General features: G+C 35.2%; 1 protein-coding gene across 1 annotated transcript in view; it reads left to right on the forward strand.

Annotated features, from left to right (window-relative positions):
• Window positions 1-6000, forward strand: part of AASDHPPT (aminoadipate-semialdehyde dehydrogenase-phosphopantetheinyl transferase) — a 28991-nt gene that overhangs the window by 1440 nt on the left and 21551 nt on the right. The gene's annotated exons all lie outside the window — the stretch shown is intronic.

Below are 6000 nucleotides of genomic sequence, written 5' to 3' on the forward strand. Positions count from 1 at the left end.
GTATGTATTTGTGAGTTTCTGTAATGTCAGATAGGGATATATTTGCAATTTAGAAAAGCAGAAACATGGAAAAATGAGGTCATGAGTTTTTCTATGGAATTGTCAAGGTTGGCATCTGCGGATATTTTAATTACATGTTTGTTAACCTGTTAAGACAGGTAAAAGCAGGGACAGCTTTCCAACTAGGGATGGTGGAGTTCATCCCTATGAGAACATTATAGCCTTTGACTGAATCTTTTTTCCTCATCCTGTAAATGTGGGTAGCGTGTATCAGCACCAGGCCCAGCACTGTAGCAAACTGGAATTGAAAGTTCTCTATGGCTTGTGCTATAGTCTTCAGTGAGAGGAGATCTCCACCAGCTGAAAAGCATTAGAGGTGCCCCTTGGTAAAAGTCTAAACTTTACAGACATTGGTTGTTATTTGTTTGTATGAAATTAAGGCTCACCTGATTAGAATGGTAGCAAAAAGTAGTCTGAATACAGTTTTGTGAGCATCATTTTTGTTCACAAATATTCATTGCTGCATTCCTGTATTAAAGGAGAAACATTCTGGTATTTACAGTTTACCAGAATTTTTACACACAGTTTTTGAGAATCTTCATCAAATATTTAAGCAGACAGGACAGTAGCAGATATGTTCTTAGAAAATCTCTTCACAGTCTTCAGTTCGTCCAGTGTTACAGAATATTTTTCCATAATAAGATAAAGACTCAAAAGGAAGCCTTAGCTGGATGAATTTCTAATCTTCTTATATACTTTTTTAAAACAATTATTAGTGTTACATTTTTGAATTGACGTGTTTTGCTATGATGCACAGAAACTTTACTACAATCCAGAGCCAAGTTTTTTGTGACTCAATTTCATCCTCTGTAGGGCCTAAGTGTACACTGGTGGTCAGCATGTGGTGTACTCACTCCAGTAGAAAGGCTCTGCAGCTTAGAAATGCATTGGCTGAGCTGGCAGTATGCAAGGCTCCCTAATTCATTTTAAAAGCTTTCCTGTTTTGGGAGATCTTGTCCTTCGGTATCTAGCTTTCTTGGTTGGATTTTAATCTTTTATTCCTCAGGAACTGAAAAAAATGAGTCATTTGTACATGTTCATGAGTCGGATGTATGGAAATAGGGATATCTCACATCCTCTGTTGGGTTTTTTGGAGCTGTAAAAATAATTGGCATTTTAAATATACACGGTGCTGAAGTCCAGCTAATCCCTCTTAGGAAACTCATTAAACATTTTCCTTCAGAGAGCAGCAAACAACTGTGAAGAGCAGAGGTTTAATTTTACATTTATATTGAGAAATATGTATTTGAAATTTTTCCCCATTTTGAAATGTGATACATTCAGCTTATAAGAGAATATTTTCTTAGTTCTTCTTCAGTTAATAGAAAATATTTTTTTCTATTAACTACAGTATTATCTGTCTTAAACCCAAACAAATCTCATCTCCTTCACTTCCTTTCTTTTGTATTTTATCCTGCTTTCTTCCTTATTCCTTTCTTTTTACCTTCACATTGAAACACTGAAACAGTGGATAACCCAATGTACATTGATCTGTTACTCATTCTGTAGGCAGTTTCAGAGCAGCTTGAGGTTCTTCTGCTCAGTTACAGATTCAGTTACAGTGTATTCTTTCCTCAATATCCGATCCTTGCTATCCTAACAGGTGTTGAACCAAAGTCACACAGTCAGTGCATACTGTTACTTACTCTTTTAGCCTGCTAAAGTAGATATATAAATTTAGGAAAAAATTACCTTGTCTTCCTCTGAACATCTTGGTGGTTGCTGTTCTGCGTCGCATCACTGTCTGGTTAGGTGTCCTATGGTTTCTGAACAACAATGTGAAGCAGTTCAAAGGAGATTTTGGTATCAGGGAAAGTGTAATCTCAACTATAGGAAAAGAGGTGAAATTGAACTAATTTTTCTAGCTTGTGAAAGAGAGAGGCAACATTCAGCTACCAAGTCCTTGACTAACAAGGGAGGTTTCTGCCAATATTTCCTGGAATTGTTGATGGTAGCAGTCATGAACTCTAACCACAGATTAAATGATGCCAGATCACCCTGTGAACAGTTGCACTCAGCAGCTGTGTGGATTTAGTTTGGGAACATGAGGTGAGACAAGATAATGCTTTGACATCTGTGACAACCTGACTTCAGTATTTTCACTCATTGAAAAATAAAGATGACTATCCTGGAGATGTTAATGATACCAAAGACTAAACAATAAAATTAAATTGAAGCTTCTGTAGTGAAGAAATAGTGTGAAAATATGTATCCAGATGAGCAGTCTAAAACAGGCTAGTGACAGATAAAGGCTGCTAGGATTCCTGACCATGAATTCTTTCTAATGCTACTTACCCACATCTGCCCCTTTCTTTTTCACAGAGATGAAAGTATACGTTAACAGAAAATGGGACTATTAGGGCAAGTCATTGCATCCACAGTCTGCATTTATGGTGGCAAGCTTCTCAGTGTATACAGGGGAGTACTCAAGACAAAAAATGTAATTCTCAAATTTCTGGGTTTCATTTCCAGTTTGTAAAGTTCTGTAGTTAACATACTCTATCCTTCTGACATAATTTAGCTGTCAATAGCTTGTATACAGCACATCTTGTTTTTCATCTTTTGCTAATGAGAGGAAGAAATTTTAAAGCTTGCCATTATATAGGTAAGAAATAAGCTTGTCATAAGTGTGTCAGCACCTGTTGCATTCTCTTTCCATATTATTTAACTATTTTATACAAATATTTATGAATTCTAACGTATTTATGTACAATTATGGTACAGATTTTTAAAAATACCATCTTTCAAACTTTGAAGAGTTTTTGTTCTTGGCTATACTACTTCCTTTTTGAAATAATAATTTGTAATTTTTAAAAAGAGATGCAATAGTAATGAAAATTTAATAGTTCTATGTGTAAAAATAATCCATTTAATAAGCAATATTAAGAATAGAAATTGAATTTAGTGGTTTTTTTGAACTTAGAGTCTCTCTACAGTTTCTGTATATGAACTATTGCTAAAAGATTTTTCCACATTCATTTTTTTTTCTGAGAAAATTGTCTTGTATTAGAATTATCGTTACCTGGAACTGTTATTACTGTTGTGCTAGAAATACATAACTTTGCCTTTATAGGTATTGCTTTTTATGAAAGTTCCACTGAGTGGTGCTGTTGCTCTGCAATTGCTTAATATGTTATAGCTCTGAAAAGTAGTTTGCATAAATCCGCTCTAATCTCTTTTTTCAGAATAGCTGCAAGGACAAAGAGTTCAATATAAGCAAAGGCAGTAGAATATCGTGAGGTGAAAGGACATAGTGTAGTCTTAGAGTCTCCCTCTCGATGTGAGGACTAGAACTTTGGATTCGGAGCAGGAATCTTTTATTGGAGTCTTACATATGAACTAGCTCAATCTGAGTCAGCTTGTGCTAAGGTCCCAGAGCTTTGCAAGGGGGTGAGGGGTAGGGGGGAAGAGGGTGGGGAAAGCAGTGGTGGGATAAAAAAGGGGTTAGGAAGTGTGACTCACCAAGTCAAAATCACATGGAAGATAAACATATTTCCCCCCCCCTCAGTGCATCCTCAAGTTCTGTACTAATACTATTTTTCTGGAGATAGGATTACTCTCCCAGCAGTCACACTTTCACCAAAAATACCCTTTTCTGTTAGCATCATCCCAGGAATTTTTGGTTCAGTAGCAAACATTAGAGGTAACTTTGAAATGATGCTGTTTACCAGTATATCCGAATCAATGGAAACAGAAAACTTGACGTCATCCCCATCTTTGTGGAATTTCTGTGTCACAGCAGCACTCTATATATTGTATAGTGTGAGTCTTGATTTCATTTCTATTTATTGAAGATTAGGAGGTGATCCAGTTTGGGCATTAGATGGTAATTCTCAGGCAGGGTTTTTCTAAGATGTGTTAGATCTTGCTTGGCTGATTCCTGGGGACAGGAGATGCTGTTAAGTGGTAACTTTTCTTTAAAATGCTCATTTTTAAGCCAGATATAATTGGCAAAGTGTTCAGCTTGTATTTTCTTTCTGCATATATAGAAGGGCCCTGTAGTACACTATACCATCAGATAAAATAAAACATTTAAGACATTCTGGTTGCATGGTAGTTCTACTGTAGTGTAATGCTGGAAAATGTGATTGCAAGTGATACCCTCCTTAAAGAAATCTCAGGATATCTGGTGGTTTTTTTTAATCTGTAGTTGTGTCCTGACCAGTAACGAAAGATTACTTGGGAGAGGGGGAATTACTTATTTTTAGTATGATGTTTATAGTAACTTTGCAAGTTTTGAAAGGCAGCAGAGTGGTCTGTGTTCTGGAGTAAAAAAAAAAAAGATTTCTTTAAGTGTTTAATGCCTTTTTTTCAATGGAAAATTGATTAAAATGCAGTTTTCATGAGATAGTTTACCTTTTTGTTGAAATACTATGGCTACATGGAGCTCTGTGAGTTGTGGTTGTACAAGCATTTGGAGAAAGCTTAAGCAAGTAAAAGGTACAACCACTTATGTAGACAAGTTAAGAGTTTTGTGTTTTATTATTACTCTTTTTTGTGTGCTGTTACTTTTTAGTCATAAATTTTATGACTAAAATGTTGAGTTCCTGGTTCATTTGGTGGAAGAAGACCTCTGTGTTTTGACTATTTGTATTTTCTCTACTTAAAAACAAACTACTGCTGTGCATTTATACCCAGGTATGATTATGTCAGTAAGCACTTCAGCAAGTATATATTGGAGATAGATATTTGGCATAGAAAGAACATGTAGAAGTATGTTTGACTGCAACTGAAATTTTTGACAACCTAGCATTTTTAAATTGTGTGTGTTAAGAACTAATGACAAACTTATACCTGTTACAGACAATATACTACCTGTCTGCAAGTTTATGAGGAATCAGATGTGACATCGTATCAAGTTAATAGCTTATGACTTTCCTTTAGTTTTTCATCTGGGTAACATCTAGGTCAAAATTGCTATTGCTCCAGTGTTGTTTTGGAGTTAGAACTACTTAATCCTTTAGGATTCCTTACTTCTGTTTAACATTGGCTATCAGGTCAGCTTGCTTAAAGATTGATTACTGCTGTTCGACTTGAGTGTTACTGTTGAAACGTTGCAGTTTCTCTAATATTGTAAGGTTTTAACAGTTGACACAGTGAAAAATTAAACATTATTGATTTATGTCAATCCTTTTATTGATTTTTTTTCCCCCTCCTTTTTACATTCTGGGAAATGTTGAGTGATTCAAAGGAGGCAACTTAAGGATCTAACCTCTTCTAAAGTTAATGCTGTTTTGCTGAGGTATATAAGATAAAACATATCCTCAGCAGCTGCAAGACAAGAATGGACGTTTAACATACATCTCTCTGGGAGGATTGCAGGATAATGCAGGAAGTGGAGGAGTCAAAGAATGCAAATTCAGTTTCCAAAACACACTAATACTGTACGAGTTAATAGATTTTAAAGCCATGCTTTGCTAACTTTCTATCTAGTTCTTCCAAATTTGTCATTTATCTGGCTAGTTATTTATCTTATGTTGTCAGTTTCTAAATATCTGTAAAAGGATTAGTTTGTTTGAATGAACAACTAGGACTTGAGCATCTGTTGCAGGAGGAATATTTTTCCTGTATTGATTTTCATTGTTTTCATTTAGAAATACAAAATGTGATGTGGGTTATGTCTGACACAAAAAGGATTACTGGCCCTTAATGACTCATAAGGCATTTCTCCTGTACAGTGGATTATTTTACAGGATTTATAGGTAGGTTTTATTTCATATTATTAAGGGTGTTGACCTCTTCATACTTCAGTCGCTCATTTTGCTAGCCAGTACGTTTCACGTTGTCATTGGGCCCACTTGCCCTCTGAAAGTGAATTAATGTATGTTGATTAGATGTTTTTGATAACTGATTATTCCTTTCATGTAGTTGAAGGTAGTTAAGATACTAAGTTCTATCACTGTTTTTTTTTCTTTTTGATTTTTTTTTTTTTTTTTTTTT

Source organism: Rhea americana, unplaced genomic scaffold (genome assembly GCF_003343005.1).
Source record: "Rhea americana isolate MKP2758 unplaced genomic scaffold, rheAme1 scaffold_29, whole genome shotgun sequence".
In the NCBI taxonomy this organism is placed as follows: Eukaryota; Metazoa; Chordata; class Aves; order Rheiformes; family Rheidae; genus Rhea; species Rhea americana.